This window comes from Rhinatrema bivittatum, chromosome 9 (assembly GCF_901001135.1).
Source record: "Rhinatrema bivittatum chromosome 9, aRhiBiv1.1, whole genome shotgun sequence".
Taxonomy (NCBI): Eukaryota; Metazoa; Chordata; class Amphibia; order Gymnophiona; family Rhinatrematidae; genus Rhinatrema; species Rhinatrema bivittatum.
In genome coordinates, this window is record NC_042623.1 from 206,257,237 (window position 1) to 206,274,685 (window position 17,449).

Below are 17,449 nucleotides of genomic sequence, written 5' to 3' on the forward strand. Positions count from 1 at the left end.
ACTAGAATGTTATTATTATTATTATTATTATTATTTTGTATTTCTAGACTATTTTTCCAATTTTAGCACAAGGTGGTTTACAACCTCATTTATCAGGTACAATAAAAAAAAAATATCCCTAGATCTGATTTATGAAGCTTTATCAACCCTGAATATAACAGCACTATGATATTATGCTACTGTCTAAAAAGAATAATACATTTTTGTTGTGGGCTCATACAACATGAAAAAGATTCCTCTGCTGCCACTGTCTCATGCACTTTTCTTCCGAGTCTATGAATAAACAGTAAGTATGATACTTTTAATCTATAGTTTGGATAATATTGCCTCTAGACTGAAGACATTATTCCTTATTATGGTTTTATAAGACAGACTAACACTTTATTATTCTCTGACTCAACCAGTTTGGTTTATTAAAAAAATGAAAAAGATTTATGTTCCATTAAGTCTGTTGTACAGATGTCCTTGATCAGTAATAATATTATTTGTTCAGTTCAGCAAGATCATTATCCTTTGGGCTGGTTAATCACTTTAAGGGCCCAGTTCATCATAGAAAAATATACCCTTTCTATAGCAAAAAATATCATGGTTATATAAAATAGTATAGTTTATACAAATATGTAAATTCTGTGATTTTTCTATTCAGCTACCACTGCCTTAGCAAATGTGTACCTGAAGAAATGAAAAGACATATTTATATTTACAGAGTATTTTCAAACCGAATTTATACACGTAATTTTGTTGTAAAAAATATTTGGATAATTGGCCAAGTGCATGCACAGATTCACTCATTTAAAGTTACACCTCCGCTTCAGAGATCATGACTCACACATGTAGACTTTTAAAAAATCAAAACGTATGCACATAAGACTGACTTTTCCCCAACTCTGTCCCCCAGAACGTCTTTTCTTAGTGTGCGTAAAAGTACATAGGGAGCTAGGATACTTGGGTACTTTTACATGCAACGAACCCTGGTCTATTTCAGAATAGCCATTGACGTGCATTAAAATAGATTTCATGTGCATTAATGGCTTTGAAACTTGCCTCTATATGTACAAAATGTAGATATTTTATCAATAAACTATATTGTTAAATGTCTTGTGAAGATTCTCTAAAGAACATAAGATTTGTTGAATTTTAGTATTAATATTTTGTTGAAGCTCAACTACATTTTACTAGGGATGTGAATCGTTTTAGGACGATTAAAATTATCGTCCGATAATTTTAATATCGTCTTAAACCGTTATGGAACACAATACAATAGAGATTCTAACGATTTATCGTTATAAATCGTTAGAATCATGAGCCGGCACACTAAAACCCCCTAAAACCCACCCCCGACCCTTTAAATTAAATCCCCCACCCTCCCGAACCCCCCCCAAATGACTTAAATAACCTGCGGGTCCAGCGGCGGTCCGGAACGGCAGCGGTCCGGAACGGGCTCCTGCTACTGAATCTTGTTGTCTTCAGCCGGCGCCATTTTCCAAAATGGCGCCGAAAAATGGCGGCGGCCATAGACGAACACGATTGGACGGCAGGAGGTCCTTCCGGACCCCCGCTGGACTTTTGGCAAGTCTTGTGGGGGTCAGGAGGCCCCCCCCAAGCTGACCAAAAGTTCCTGGAGGTCCAGTGGGGGTCAGGGAGCGATTTCCCGCCGCGAATCGTTTTCGTACGGAAAATGGCGCCGGCAGGAGATCGACTGCAGGAGGTCGTTCAGCGAGGCGCCGGAACCCTCGCTGAACGACCTCCTGCAGTCGATCTCCTGCCGGCACCATTTTCCGTACGAAAACGATTCGCGGCGGGAAATCGCTCCCTGACCCCCGCTGGACCTCCAGGAACTTTTGGCCAGCTTGGGGGGGGCCTCCTGACCCCCACAAGACTTGTCAAAAGTCCAGCGGGGGTCCGGAAGGACCTCCTGCCGTCCAATCATGTTCGTCTATGGCCGCCGCCATTTTTCGGCGCCATTTTGGAAAATGGCGCCGGCTGAAGACAACAAGATTCAGTAGCAGGAGCCCGTTCCGGACCGCTGCCGTTCCGGGCCGCCACTGGACCCGAAGGTTATTTAAGTCATTTGGGGGGGGGGGATTTAATTTAAAGGGTCGGGGGTGGGTTTTAGGGGGTTTTAATGTGCCGGTTTTGCGATTTTACGTTTTTTTGATTTTTCACGATTTTTCACGATTTTTCACGATATTTTACCCCCCCAAACGGCAACAATACGATTCCCTCCCCCTCCCAGCCGAAATCGATCGTTAAGACGATCGAGGACACGATTCACATCTCTACATTTTACACAGACTTCATTATCTGACAATTGTCCTGAACTGAATAAAGACAAAAAAGAATGGCTTTTCTGAGTGATATGTGAATGAATGCTGCAGTTCCACTTGTTGCATAACTCTTAGACAGGAGAAGGGGAGAAGATGGGGTAAACAATAAAAAAAAAATAAAGGTGAATTTTAAAAGCCCGGCATGCGCCAAAATCGGCAGATACACATACAGGTTGGGCCAGCGGGTAATGCGTAAATTCTTACGCTCACAGGTGCGTGCTGGGTTCCCCAGCTGCGTAACTTTACTTCTGCTGTGGAGGGCATTATAATAAAATAAACATAAATAGGCAAATCAGTGGGGTTTTAAAGGTCAGGGCTAACATGGTAGAAGGGAGGCTTTTAAACTAGTGGGATTTGGAAGTCCTATCCCTTACCTGGGCAAACTGGGAATGAACTGTAAAATCTGGTAATAGCGCTGCGTGTGTCTATTAAAATCCCCCCACTTTTGTAGTAGAGGCAACGTTTGCATGCATAGGAGCGCATCCACTTAAAATTGCATGCACATGTGCATGCATTCAGGCTATTTTATAACATGCATGCATATAAGCGTGCATGTTATAAAATAGCTGCATCCTGGGCGCAGGCCAACGAACACACGCACATGTGCACCTGTGTGCCTTTGTAAAAGCTACTGCCTTAGGGGCAGATTTTAAATACTTGTGCGAGCCGTGCGTATCTTATAAAATCCGGGGTCGGCGCGCGCAAGGGGGTGCACATTTGTGCAACCTGCGCGCACCGAGCCCAGTGCGTGCTGCCTGTTCCCTCCGAGGCCGCTCCGATTTCGGAGCGGCTTCGGAGGGAACTTTCCTTCGCCCTCCCCCCACCTTCCCCTCCCTTCCCCTACCTAACCCACCTCCCCGGCCCTATCTAAACCCCCCCCTTACCTTTGTCAGCAAAGTTACGCCTGTTGAAAGCAGGTCCGGTCCGTGGTCCGTGGTCCGGTCCCAGGGGCTGTTCCGGAGGCCGCGGCCACGCCCCTGGAATGCCCCCGGGTCGAAACCACACCCACGTCGCCGCCCCCGAAATGCCGCGCCCCACCCCCTAAACGCCGTGTCATCCTGCCACGCCCCCGACAGGAAGCCCCAGGACTTACGCGCGTCCCGGGGCTCTGCACGCGCCGGTGGCCTATGCAAAATAGGCGCGCCGGCGCAGGGGTTTTAAAATCCGCCCCTTAATGAACAATAATGAAGGTACATGAATGAGAAATAAATAATAATAAATAACAATAATAACATTAAAAGTATTAAGGGATAGATTTTCAAAGATGCGCGTGGACATCCATGTTCACACGGTTCACGGCGCGTGCAAATGAATGCGGTGATTCTATGACATGTGTGTCTCACCCTGTGCATGTAATAAAATACAATTCCCACGTGCACATGTACACTGGATTTTAATATCTGTGCACGCATGTGCAGACTGGTGGCCTCTCGCGCGCCCAAGAAGGGGTTTTAATAACTATGCGCGGCGATGCGAGAAGGCCATTCCCAGTTCCCTCCCAGTCCGCTCCAATTAAGGAGCAGTCTGGGAGAGAACTTTCCTAACCCCCCTACCTAGCCTTCCTCCCTTTTCCTCTCTCCTCCCCGACCCCTACATCCACCCTAAATACCCTATAATTTTCTGTTTTATTACTTACATGCTCTAAGGAACAGATGTAAATTTTGCACGCCAGTGCACACTTCCCCAGGACAACACAAAATGGCGCCATCCTGGCCGTCCCCCGCCCCGCCCCCGGCCTGCCCCTAATTTGATAGCCCGGCACTTCTGCCCGTACCAGGAGATGCGCACGTGGCCGGGCCATTTCTAAAATGTGCTCGACATGCGCACAGGCCAGCCACACACGTATCTTCCCGTTTTTCCATGAGCAGCCTTTTGAAAATTTGGGCATAAATGAATGCTTATTTACAAAGATTATACAGGTGGCATATACATAATAAATGCATGAAAAAAGTATATCTTGCGGCATGGAGGAACAGCCTAGTGGTTAGAGCCGTGGGCTATGAACCAGGAGACCAGAGTTTGAGCCCTGCTGTTGCTCCTTGTTACCATGGGCAAGTCACTTTACCCTCCATTGTCTCAGGTACAAACTTAGGCCTGGATTTATCAAAATGCACTAAACATTACCTGTGATAGGAAAAGGGGTGTGTTTTATGGTAATAGCAGTTTAACGCAAAGTGTGCTATCTTAGCGCTTCGTATAGGTATTACTGCGAAGTGAGGGGGGTTAGGGGCCACTTTGACATTCAAAGTAAGATGTACGAACAAAGCAGTGGTCTCCTGTGAAGATATGATGACCTTCGGAGTGAGGAAACTCACCCAAAGATGAGATTTGTGCAATGTTCTCTCAACCTAGCTTGATGTTACCCAGGTAGAGAACATTGCTCAAATCTCATCTTTGGGTGAGTTTCCTCACTCCGAAGGTCATCAAATCTTCACAAGAGACCACTGTTCTGTTCATACGTCTCATTTTGAATGTCAAAGTGGCCCTTAACTCCCTACACTAATACCTAAAACTCACCTCCAGTGACTAGGTAGGCCTCATATAGAGGTATAAATACCTACCTAGTATGAGGGTATTATGGCTAGTCTCTCTCCCTCTCCATCTCCCCCTCTTTCTCTCTCCCTCTCTTCCCCCCCAGTGGGGTGGGAAATGCCATATAGCAGTTTGATAATGACTCCCTTAGATTGTAAACCATCTGGGTTAGGGAAATACCTACAGTACCTGAATGTAATCCACTTTGAAGCACTGTACAAAGTATGAAAAGCAGAATATAAATCTAAATAAATAAACATATAGGAGAAATCTTTAAATATAGGAAGCATTTTGCAACAGCTGCCAATTCCAAAAGTTCAGAAAAATGATACTTGATACAGATTCGTAAAGGACTCATTGTGGCCACATTGTCAGCGTTTATGCTTGCATCAGGGGTATCATGAATTGTAATTGTTTTACTGAATTGTAGACCCTATCCCTTGCATCCTACCCCCTACTCTTGTGAAGATTTGATGGCCTTCGGAGTGAGGAAATCTGCCATTTAATAGCAAGTTTGTGAGATTATTCCACATAAAAGTACTCTTTGTTGGGTTTTACCTCAGTAACTTCCTTCACTTGAGCCCCATCTGAATATAATTCTGTTTTTGGTTTTCAGTATTTGATATTATTACAGCCCTCTCTCTTACTGCCGTTAATGACTGGATCCATGCCATGTATCCTGGTTTGACCTTCTCTTTCTCAACACAATATTTTTCCTACCTACTTCAATATTACACATCTTATTGGAGCTCCAACTTTACCTTTGCTCAGGCGGCAACATTTAGAGAGGGAGCCAGCAAATTTCCTGCCTCCCCACCCCCAGCAATCTTTCCCTGCCCTCTGCCTGAACCTCCACTGCCACCCAGAGCCAGCGGGAGCATGTAGGTGGACTAGGCAATCGCCTAGGGTTGTTGGAAGTGGGTGGAGCACCATAGTCGGACATGAAGGCGGCATTTTCTAAAGCAGCGAACGAGGGTGGAGAGGCTTGGAGCTGGGAAAGGGCCGCGGGGTGTGAACGGAGATTTGGAGGTCCGTGGTGTGTAATCTGCGGGGTTTGGGTTGGTGCGGGAAGAGAGAGAGAGAGATGTCACATGATGCCGTTACATCATTGCCACCTAGGGTGGCTGCAGACCCTTCTAGGGCAGTTGCCTCCAATGCCCCCTGCCCTCTCTGGTCTTTCCTGTGGAGGCAGTATCAGTGAGTGCTGGCTTAGTCCTAATGCCTGCTTCACTGTGAGCCAGGAGCCAATATCTGAGGGCAGGAGGTGGCACTAGCATTTTGCCTTTGGGGGACCGGGATGTCATTGGCCTTGAATCGGTACCTAAGTGCAGTGCTGGGCCAAATCCGTCCTTGCCCTTGCTTTCTACCACTAAGGATATTCTCTGCTTATTGGATGCTTTTTCGAATTTCAATACTGTTTTCTCCCACTGCCTGCATTGAAAAGTTGTTCCATGTATCCACCAACTCCCTCTGACAAAAAAAATGTTCCTTGTGGTGCTCCTGTATCTAATCACATCCTGCTACCAGTTTTGCTGCTGTGTTGAAATGATTACTATGCTGGCCCCTGCCTGCCCTCCCCCATCTTCCACTGGTGAATTGTAATAGCGTCTAACAAAGCCCTTCGCAGGTTTCTCCCTTTTTCAACAATGGGTTAATGAGTGTGCGAACGCTTCTTAAAGGGGACCATTGCAACAGTTGGGAAAGGCTTTCTGCATTGGTAATGGTTTTTTGGGGTTTTTGTTTTTTTTTAAATAAAGGTTCAAGTTCTGAGCCAGCAGTGGTTGCCACATTCCTCTCCTCCTGCAAAGTGAAAAAGGAAGCAAAATTTAAAAGGTTCTAGGTCAGTAACCTAGAGTAACCTGGCAGAACTTCACCAGTGAGAATCCCTGACGTGAAGGAGCTCACAGGGATGGAAACTTTCAAAAGGGTGTGTGGGTGCACATTGATGCGTGTGCGTTGGCATTCGCCTAGGGACGTGGCTATTTCATAACTTATGCGCATACGCTATAAAACAGCCTGGGAGCATGAGCTGCGTAAGTGGGAGAACCTTATAACCAGACTGTACCCACACCGTGGCCAGTTTCACCAGTTCACCCACCAGTTCGTCCAGTGTAAAGCTACGACCTCCAAAGCCCCCTGGTTCAATAGTTTGCACTCCCCCCAGTTACTTTTTAAATTTTCAGTTACATTTCCTCCATAGCAGAAGTCACGTGGCATGGGACCTGGGTGCGTGCCCGGGCGCGTAAGTATCTGCACGCACATCTCTTGGCCCTGCCCCGGGATACCCATGCCCCACTCAAACCAAGCCCACAACATGCCCCTTTTTCAATCGGAGTGAGACGGGTGCCTGTAGGCGGCTTTTAAAATCCACTTGGCGCACGCCTGCGCACCTTTCGATTTTGGCTTTTAAAATTTATCTCTAAAAGTTTACTACTGATCTTTTATTTCTCTACCTTCTCCAAGTCAGTAATCAATGTGCTCAGTGCTCCTGCTCTTTCTGGGTCCAGGGACATATAGATTTACACATCACCTGCATCGAGATCAAAATGCATGTTCCACCATCTGATAAGATCAGCCAGGGGTTTTACATAAAGAGGAGGAATCACAATATAAAGCCCTGAAAAACATAATAATCTTAGAGAGAAGTGAAATTCAGCTCGGGCAATCTGCTAGAATGTCCCCTCCAGAAATGATCAGAACCTGGCTAACAGCTTTTAGTGATGTGCACAGAGAACATGTTCAGGTTAGTCCATCATTCAATTCATTTTCTCAGTGATTCATTTCCTTTGGTATAGAGCCAAAAAATTGATTTTATCATGTAAATCATTTCCAGTTAAAGATAAAGATGGAAGCATTGCACGATATTTTGGGCTCCAAAAATTGGGGTTTTCTATTCATGTATAGTGAAACCTACAGGCAGATAGCAGCAGAAGAAAGAACAAGACACCAAGAGTGGGGAAAACTGGCACCAAGAGTGGCATGAGTATCCCAAGGCTCTGTGATAGGCCAAAGTAACCCAAAACGAGGCATCACTACCCCAAGGCCTATAGCTGGGTTTAAGGCAGTGAGCACAGTGGCATCAAAATCACAAAACACAGAGGGGTAGATCTTAAAAGCCCTGCGCGCGTAAATCCTCCCGGATTTACGCGCGCAGGGCACTCGCACGCCGGCGGCCTATTTTGCATAGGCCGCCGGCGCGCGCAAAGCCCCAGGATGCGCGTAAGTCCCGGGGCTTCGTAAAAGGGGCGGGAGGGGCATGTCCGGGGGCGTGTCGGGTGGCCGGGGGTGTGTCTGGGAGTGTGTCCGGGGTCAGGGGGCGGTCCGAGGTGGGTCTGGGGGCGTGGTGATGGTTAGAGGGCGGGCCGGGAAGCCGGTCCCGAGTCCCCCAGCACTGCGGCCTGTGCCAGGGGATGCCGAGGCGGCGCGCACAAGTTACGCCTGCCTAAAGCAGGCGTAACTTGTACAGCAAAGCTGGGGGGGGATTTAGGTAGGGCTGGGGGGTGGGATAGATAGGGGAAGGGAGGAGAAGGTGGAGGAACGCGGAAGGAAAGTTCCCTCTGAGGCCGCTCCGATTTCGGAGTGGCCTCGGAGGGAATGGAGGCAGGCAGGAGGGAATGGAGGCAGGGAATGGAGGCAGGCAGGAGGGAATGGAGGCAGGCTGTGTGGCTCGGCGCGCGCAGGCTGCCGATTTTGCGCAGCCTTGCATGCGCCGACCCCGGATTTTATAAGATATGCGCATATCTTATAAAATCCGGCGTACTTTTGTTTGCGCCGGTTGCACGAACAAAAGTACGCGCGCACGTACTTTTTAAAGATCTACCTCAGAGTGAGGGGCAGGGCAAACAGCACAGTGGCATCAAAACCTCGAGTCATAGAGTGAAATGTAAGGCAGTGAACAAGGTAACATCTACTCTATGGGTTCTGCCAGATATTTGCAACCTGGATTGTCCTTTGTTGGAGACACGATGCTGGGCTCAATGGACCTTGGCCTGAACCAGCATGGCAATTCTTATGTTCTTATGTAAAACTCCAAGGCCTAGAATGAGGGGAAAAGCAAACAGCACAGTAGCATCAAAACTCCAAGGCACTGTGAGAGGGTCAAAATGGCATCTGCAGTGACAGGAGTTCTGAAAGGGACCATGAGAGGACCAGGAGCAAGATGGGCAGTATGGATCTGAACCAGGACATTTACAGGGCATGAGGAGCGGGCTATGCAGCAGAAGGAAGAGTGGCAATTGGCAACAACACAGCAAGGTACTGAGAGCCGAAACTGTGGGCATTGGGTCACTGTAGTTGTGCACTCTCTTTTCCTGCCACTCATATGGAAATTCCAGGAAACCCAACAGAGGTTTATTTTAAGGAAAACTAATAAATTACAAAACAACCACTGAAAAAAAAAATCTGTTTCTTATACAAACATGCTATGAAGCATTTAAGATAAATTTAGGAAGAGAAAAACTCAAGGATCAAACATAAATAATATTTCAAGTCCAATCCAATAAGTTTCAAACAATGGTAAAAAGAAAAAGAAAAACCTCTTCCACTAAAACTTTTATATCCATCTTCTTATGCTAAATCTTGTAATCCTTGTTCATCCATTTTATCTTTTTAAATGCACTTTAATACATCAGTTCCATGATTTGACAAACAAAACTTTGTGCAAAATTAATTTATGAGAAAAATAACCACACAGAGTTAAAGTTAAAAAAAAAAAGTCTCTACTTCAGTGAAACAGAGACAAATTTCTAAGTCCATGAGAAGATAATAATTCTCTTATTTTACTAATCTGAAACACTTCTTTAAATGTATAGAAAACCACCAACACTTATCTAGGAAGTAAAGAAATGCAATTCATAAGGTAACCAGTCTTTCAAGGTTTAACAAATTCGAGACACTCAGCTGTTCAAAGTGGAGGCTGGAAAAATACTAAATTGAACGTTCTGCAACATTTTCTCAACAAAAAACACTGACATGGTGCACGTTTCACATGTATTGCTTTAGCGAGAACTGATTCCACGCTTTCAAGGTTCACAAATGGGTTACAGTTGGAGGTGGAACAAAGTCTATCCAATAAAGCAAAACAAAAACACTGGTGGACTGTAAATAATCTACTCAGACATCAGCCAATAGATGACTTCCACAGGAAAAAAAACAATTTAAAGTGAAACAACAGTAAAAGTCAGCAACAAATAAATGGCAACAAATTTAACCCATTGTAGACAAACACGCTAAAAGATTTTTTTAAACTGTTCAATATCAAGTCTCCCTACAGATAAGCAACAGCAAACTCTGGCCTGGATTTATCAAAATGCGATAGCAAAAGGGGTGTGGTTTATGCTAATAGACAGTTTATTGCAATTTGTGTTAAGTTAGCACAAATTGCTAGACCTGTTGTATTTCCTGCATACAATATGAGAGAGGGAGAGAGAGAGAGAGTGAGAGTAGTCATAATGTCCTCTCCCTAGATAGGTATTTGTATCCCTATGGGAGGCCCACCTAGTAACTCAAGGTGAGGTTTAGGTATTAGTGTAGGGGATTAGGGGCCACTTTGACATTCAAAGTTAGACATACGAACAGAACAGTGGTCTCTTGTGAAGATTTGATGACCTTTGGAGTGAGGAAACTCACTCCAAGATGATATTTGAGCAAGGTTCTCTCAACCTAGCTTGATGGACACTCTACCTGGGTAACATCAAGCTAGGTGGAGAGAACATTGCACAAATCTCAAGTTTGTGCCCTATTGTTAGTGAAAACCCGCAGTCTACCATCCACAAACAGATGGGCTGGTGGAGCACTTTAATAAAACCCTTAAAAAAATGTTGAGGGAAGATGTTTGCTATGGAAGATGATAAGAATTGGGACTTACACTTGTCCTATATATTGTTTTCTGCTTGTAAAGATTCCCAAAGTTCAACTGGGTTGTCCCCATTCAAATTATTATATAAGAGAAGATCATGAGAGATCCTCGATGTAGTTCAAGAGACCTGAGAGGAGGAACCCAGCTCCAGATTAAATCTGGTTGACTGCATAATCAAGATGCAGGAGCAACTAAGGAGGGTGGAAGAAGCTGCCCAGTTTTGCTTGAAGCTCCAGGCCAAGTCCAGGAAAATTACTGATTTGTATGAGGTACTAGAGAAGATGGGTTCCATGGACTACATAGTGGCTCAATCAGACAAAGTAAAAAGCCCAGATCTTCCATGTGAACCTGTTGAAATAGTGGTTTGTGCCAATATGTTGTTTGGTCCAATAAGAAGTCTTTAGGCCAAATGTCTTGAAAACCTCTGCACTATTGACTATCCCATTCAGGAACCAAGTTTCTGCAACATAGAAAGGGGACCTAGATTAACTTGTAAACCATACTAAGAATGGCTTTTCTAATATGCCTGGAAGAACTCATTTAGCCTGCCATGATAGTATTACCCCTCCAGGACTGGTGACTAAACAATGACCCTATTGGATTCTGGAAGTTAGGTAGCACATAATAAAGGCTGAGGTGAGGGAGATGCTCAGACTTGACATAATAAAAGAGTCCAAAAGCAACTGGTCCTTGCCTATTGGTGCCTAAATCAGATAGTGACATCTGATTCTGTATCAAATTCAGGAAAGCCAATGAGGCCTCAAAGCTAGATGCCTATCTGATGCCCTGACTGGATGAGCTTATTGAGTGCCTGAGGATTGCCCAGTTGATCTCCATGCTTGATTTGAAAAAGGGATACTGGCAAGTTTCACCTAATGCCAGCTACAAAAGAGAAGACAGCTTTCTCTACACTGGGAGGACATGTCCAGTTTATGGTCCTGCCATTTTGGCTTCATGGGGCTCCAGTTATGTTTCAACACTTAGTCGGTCAATTACTATGCCCCCACCAGGGTTATGTAGCAGCCTATCTTGATGACATAGTCATTTAAAGTGAAGTCTGGGAAACACATCTAAACGAGCTACAAGCAGAACTTAAGCTGACAACCAACCCCAAGTAGTACAATCTAGGGGATCAAGAAATACAGCACCTGGGATATTCCCTTGGGAAAGGGAAGGTCCACACTCAAGCACAGAAAATAAAAGTGATCACCTGAGTATCAGTCCCTCAGATGAAGAGTATAGTAAGAACCTCATTACGAATCCCTCACTCAGCTGCTACAAAAGAAATTCCCCCCAGAGAAGATTAGGTAGTCTGCCATGGCAGAAGAAGCTTTCCAGAGCCTAAAGAAGTCAGTATGCCCCAAATCAGTTCTGATATGCCCAATCTTTTCCAAATCCTTTTTCATCCAGATGGATGCATTAAAGGTGGGGTTAGGAGCCAGCCTCACACAAAAGAAAGAAGGCCAGGTACACCCGGTAGCCTTCATTAGCAGGAAGCTAATGCCCTGAAAGAAACATTAATCTACAAGTGGGAAAGAGGCCTTAGCAGTTCAGAGGGTTTTAGAGGTTTTTTGATACTAGCGACTGGGCTGTCAGTTTATACTGGTGATGAATCACCAACCCCTTGTCTGGATCTCACGGAATAAGGAGTCCAATGGATGAGCAATGAGATGGTTCTTGGCTCTCCAATCATTTGACTTCAATGTGCATCACAGAGCTGGGAAAGCAAACAAAACACCAACTTCCTTTCCAGGGAGGTCTGGTACATGCGGGTGCTCAACCAAGATTACTGTTGCCAAGTGATCCCCAGAGTTACCTCTCGCACCAAATCCTGTTTTTCACTAAGAATTATATCCAAAATGGCTCCTTCTCTCATTGGTTCATGAATCAATTGCTCCATGAAGCAGTATTTATTCCATCCAGGAACTTTATCTCTCTAGTTTGTCCTGATGATACATTTACCCAGTCAATATTGGAATAATTGAAATCTCCCATTATTACTGCACTGCTAAATTTGTTAGTGTTGGGACCGGGTGTTCCAGGCTGTGGGAACACCAGCCTGTGATTGCCACAAGTTGGTAGGGCAGGACTAGAGCTAGACTGGAGTGCATGGCTGGAACCGGCAAGGCTGGAACTGAGGCTTTAATGCAGGCAAGGACTGAAACTGACGTATGACTGCAGGCAAGGACTGGAACTGAGGTTTGAGTGCAGGCAAGGACTGGAACAGGAGCTTGAACAAGACAGGACAGGTCAAGGCAAGACAAGGATAACAAGGAACATGGAACATAAAGGCCCAAAGGAAGCATTAGGCAGGGAAGACCCTGAGGGGCAAGACAATGGAGAGACCTAGATAGGCCACAGAGAAAGAGAAGATCTATATAGGCCAGAAGGCAGGGCAAGAGGCAAGAAGGCCCAGAGGCCCGAAGGCAAAGGTCAGAAAGCCCAGAGGCCATGATGCAATGCAAGGTAAAGAAAATGTCAGAAGGCCCAGAAGCCACGAGACAAAGCAAGGCAAGGCAAAGGTCAGCAGATCCGGAAGCCATGAGGCAACAGGGGGACAGGGCAAAGAGCCATAACAGACTCAATATGAAGGCATCGAAGTAGGGAACAGACAGGGTTATATAGGGATGAAGCTTGGGTGTGGTGCAGGCAAGGAGGAGCTTTGCAAGGCTGGAGAACAGACATACTGAGGGCTCCTGGAGGCAAGGAGGCTGCACCACAGACTAAGGAGTAAGGAGCTGGTGTGGTGTGGATAGCATGGAACGGAGCTCCAAGACCTCTGCTGGCAGGGAGGCATCATGGTCAGGGTACAATGAGGCTGCATAGTTGCTGAAATCATAAAACTTAGCTCCCCGAATTTCTTTTAGCATTTCATCATCCATCTGATCACTTTGGCCAGGTAGACAGTAGTATACCCCTATCACTATACTCTTCCCCAACACACATGGGATTTCTACCCATAAAGATTCTACTGTGCATTTAGTCTCTTTCAAAATCTTTATCCTGTTAGACTCTATACCAAGCTGATCTATCCAAGTGATATAATTTGTATCCTGGAATAGCACTGTCCCATTGGTTATCCTCCTCCCATCCGGTCTCTACCAGTTATGTCTACCTCTTCATTCAGTGCTATACACTCTAACTCTCCCATCTTACGTCTTAGACATCTGGCATTGGCATGCAGACATTTCAAAATAATGTTTTTGTTTGTTTTAACAATTTTCTTATCAGTTGATAGGGAGTTAGTGCAGTGTAGCTTTATGGTTTAGACATTTCTCCTTACTTTCTGTGTTCTCAATCCTTTGAGGTATACATCAACCAGTGACACCTATGCAAACAGTGATTTACATTTCTCTTTTTGTTTTTCAAGAAGGCATTATCTTACTCCTGTTCTTCTGGCCTTGTGACCTTATTGTTAAGATTCTCTCAGTGAAAATTTTTGCTGCAAAATATTGTATCTGATTTATGTTATATCAATAGATGACTCCTTTATTTGGATTATGGCCTTGTTCATATCACCTATCATACTTTTAACTTTGGATTTTAAATTTGTCTTCTGCAGTCTTTCCCTCTCCAAGACCTCAGCATACATATCCTTCTCTATATAAACCAAGAGCTTAGCCACCAATTCTAATTCTTTTCTTCATTCTGCTTCCTGGCCTATCTTACCCTACTCATCTCCTTCTGTAATATACCTTTATTTTTCAGGGATATCTCACCAGTTGCTTCTTCCACTTCCTCTGACTATTCAGGCACCTTTGTTTTTATGGTCCCTATCTGCTTGGGTATTTCATTTTTCTATTTTTCCCTCTTTTTCCTGGCCTGTTTTACACTGTTCTCCAGCATTGTACCTTTCCTTTTACTAAAGTCCATTTCTTCTAGATATTTGTCACCTTTGTTTTGGTGGTCCTTGATTGCTCAGGTGCTTTGCTCTAATGATCCTGAGTGCTCAGGAAGTTTTGTCCGAGTGGTCTTTGGCTTTTCCAGTATCTTTACTTTGGTGTTCCTTTTGCATCTTCTTCTTCTCCAGCTATCTCTCTTTCAGCATCAACCTTCAACTATTTTCACATGTCATCACTTAAGTCCAAATAAGGATCTTAAATTTTTACTTTTACTTTGATATTATTGCTATTTCTTCCATTTTTAGTGGACTCTCTTTGTATATATCCAAAGTAGAAAGCCTGTGAGGGAGTCAGTTGGACCATTAGATGATCGAGGGGTTAAAAGGGCACTTAGAGAAGATAAAGTCATCACGGAAAGATTAAATGATTTATTTGCTTCGGCGTTTACTGAAGAGGGTGCAGTGTGCTGCGGCAGTCAAAAAAGCAAACAGAATGTTGGGAATTATTAGAAAAGGAATGATGAATAAAACGGAAAATGTCATAATGCCTCTGTATCGCTCCATGGTGAGACCACACCTTGAATACTGTGTACAATTCTGGTCGCCGCATCTCAAGAAAGATATAATTGCGATGGAGAAGGTACAGAGAAGGGCTACCAAAATGATAAGGGGAATGGAACAACTCCCCTATGAGGAAAGACTAAAGAGGTTAGGACTTTTCAGCTTGGAGAAGAGACGACTGAGGGGGGATATGATAGAGGTGTTTAAAATCATGAGAGGTCTAGAACGGGTAGATGTGAATCGGTTATTTACTCTTTCGGATAGTAGAAAGACTAGGGGGCACTCCATGAAGTTAGCATGGGGCACATTTAAAACTAATCGGAGAAAGTTCTTTTTTACTCAACGCACAATTAAACTCTGGAATTTGTTGCCAGAGAATGTGGTTCGTGCAGTTAGTATAGCTGTGTTTAAAAAGGATTGGATAAGTTCTTGGAGGAGAAGTCCATTACCTGCTATTAAGTTCACTTAGAGAATAGCCACTGCCATTAGCAATGGTTACATGGAATAGACTTAGTTTTTGGGTACTTGCCAGGTTCTTATGGCCTGGATTGGCTACTGTTGGAAACAGGATGCTGGGCTTGATGGACCCTTGGTCTGACCCAGTATGGCATTTTCTTATGTTCTTATGTTCTTAGGGTGTTGGGGAGATACCCCGTACTAGAGAAAGTTTTCATGGATAATGATTCAGATGGACTGAACCAAATCACAATGAACCTAGAAGATGTGGTAGGCCTGATTGACAAGCTGAAGAGTAGTAAATCACCTGGACCGGATGGTATAAACCCCAGGGTTCTGAAGGAACTCAAAAATGAAATTTCAGACCTATTAGTAAAAATTTGTAACCTATCATTAAAATCATCCATTGTTCCTGGAGGGTGGCTAATGTAACCCCAATATTTAAAAAGGGCTCCAAGGGCGATCCAGAAAACTACAGACCAGTTAGCCTGAGTTCAGTGCCAGGAAAAATAGTGGAGCAGGAGATCACTCCTGGGACTTCCACTGGACCACCAGGGACTTTAGGCAAGTTTTTTGGGGGGTCGGGAGGGTGGGGGATTATAAATAATTAGATCTGAAGGGTTGGGGTGGGTTTCGGGGGTTTGTTTTGTAAATAATTAAATGTGAAGGATCGGGGTGCGCGCTAATGGGTTTATGTTAGTGCACTAATGGGAGATAGCGCATGCTAACTCCCGTTAGTGCATGCTAAACTGGAAATGATTCCATACAAAAAAAAAATGCCAATCTGTGGGAATACAAACATTTCCCGCGGCTACACGAAACCGAAAGCAGAAACGATCGGGCACCCGATGCACATCTCTAATATATTGCAGGAAGACCTTGTGAGACTGGAAAATTGGTCATCCAAATGGCAGATGAAATTTAATGTGGATAAGTGCAAGGTGATGCATATAGGGAAAAATAACCCATGCTATAGTTACATAATGTTAGGTTCCATATTAGGAGCTACCACCCAAGAAAGAGATCTAGGCGTCATAGTGGATACACATTGAAATCATCGATTCAGAATGCTGTGGCAGTCAAAAAAGCAAACAGAATGTTGGGAATTATTAGAAAGGGTGAATAAAATGGAAAATGTCACAATGCTTCTGTATCACTCCATGGTGAGACCACACCTTGAATACTGTGTACAATTCTGGTCGCCGCATCACAAAAAAGATATAGTTGCGATGGAGAAGGTACAGAGAAAGGCAACCAAAATGATAAAGGGGATGGAACAGCTCCCCTATGAGGAAAGACTAAAAAGGTTAGGACTTTTCAGCTTGGAGAAGAGACGACTGAGGGGGGATATGATAGAGGTGTTTAAAATCATGAGAGGTCTAGCATGGGTGAATGTGATTCGGTTATTTACTCTTTCAGATAATAGAAGGACTAGGGGCACTCCATGAAGTTAGCATGTGGCACATTTCAAACTAATCGGAGAAAGTTCTTTTTCACTCAATGCCCAATTATACTCTGGAATTTGTTGCCAGCAGATGTAGTTAGTGCAGTTAGTGTAGCTGTGTTTAAAAAAGGATTGGATATGTTCTTGGAGAAGTCCATTACCTACTATTAATTAAGTCGACTTAGAAAATAGCCACTGCTATTACTAGCAACAGTAACATGGGATAGACTTCGTTTTTGGGTACTTGCCAGGTTCTTATGGCCTGGATTGGCCACTGTTGGAGACAGGATACTGGGCTTGATAGACCCTTGGTCTGACCCAGTATGGCATGTTCTTATGCTCTTATGAGAACCAAGTGCAAATTTCTGTGACACACTATCTCGCAAACCCCAACAAGGAGATGGACACAGATGTGCTGGCATATTGGGCAC